The sequence below is a fragment of the Phodopus roborovskii genome, unplaced genomic scaffold, assembly GCF_943737965.1.
Source record: "Phodopus roborovskii unplaced genomic scaffold, PHOROB, whole genome shotgun sequence".
NCBI lineage: Eukaryota > Metazoa > Chordata > Mammalia > Rodentia > Cricetidae > Phodopus > Phodopus roborovskii.
Window position 1 is genome coordinate 82,598 of NW_026126894.1, and position 1,025 is coordinate 83,622.

At 46.6% G+C, this 1,025-nt stretch overlaps 1 non-coding gene across 1 annotated transcript; it reads right to left on the reverse strand.

The window, feature by feature from the left end:
- Window positions 1-369: 369 nt before the first annotated feature.
- LOC127214656 (U6 spliceosomal RNA) lies at window positions 370-476 on the reverse strand. The gene has a single exon (XR_007833885.1). It is a non-coding gene; the product is annotated as a U6 spliceosomal RNA (small nuclear RNA).
- Window positions 477-1,025: the final 549 nt, after the last annotated feature.

Here is a 1,025-nt window from a genome sequence, read left to right on the forward strand (position 1 = left end):
GTATTGCCTTCTTCCCATAGTTTCTTCCTGTAGGTGTTGGTGGTGTCTCTTCCCTCTCTCTATGATCCTTCCCAGATGGGCTTATGTGGATCAAAGATTCAATGTCTGTATCTCTGTGTGGTCCAAGCTCTCTAGGAGGCTTCTCTCTGGCCAATAGCCGGCAGAAGGGGACGAGGGCTGGACTGGAACTTGAGAAGGTTTTGCAGGGTAGTGGGATCTCACTGGAAACTGGCGCTCTCCAGCTGAGACCTCGTTCTTTGGCAGGGGCCCGGATTTGTGGGTCAAGGATCTTGCCTGCAGGAACTCCAAGTGGACCCGCAGAGATAGGCGGATCTCTGGGAGGGGCCTGGGACTCCAGCAGAGGACTGGAAAAATATGGAACGCTTCACGAATTTGCGTGTCATCCTTGGACAGGGGCCATGCTAATCTTCTCTGTATCGTTCCAATTTTAGTATATGTGCTGCCGAAGCGAGCACGAGCATAAATTCTTTGAATATTTAAATGATGCACAATGAATCCAAGAGAAAACAAAATTAATTTATGTCCAGTTGTAATTTCCATGACTGGACACATAAGGTAAAATGCTGTGGAAACTCTTAATGGGAGGAGAAATTTCTCTGGGAAAGTTCATGATGACTGTCACATGCAAAGCGGCGCTATTTCTTATGAAAAGGTTGGTATGGGGCTTTGGGGGGCTACCAAGTACGCCTGGATATGAGCCAGAGGCCTATCATTGACAGCCTGGTGATCTCAGTGCCAGGTCATGCCCATAATTTATTTTCCTAAATTGCAGCACCAGGAAAGATTTTCATATGTGCCAAAAGGGAATTTGAAGGTTATATGTACGTGAGAGAGAACCTGTGGTGACTTAGAATCTGTCCACTTTGTTCACCTTGTGCTTGTTGGTGCTTCTGGTGTAAACAGTGTTCTCTCTAGCACTCCAGTATTTCATGGAAAAGACATTTGTCTTTGCTGGTCACATATGTGCTCTGGCTTACAAAACTCCCCCAGGCCTTCCATGAAGT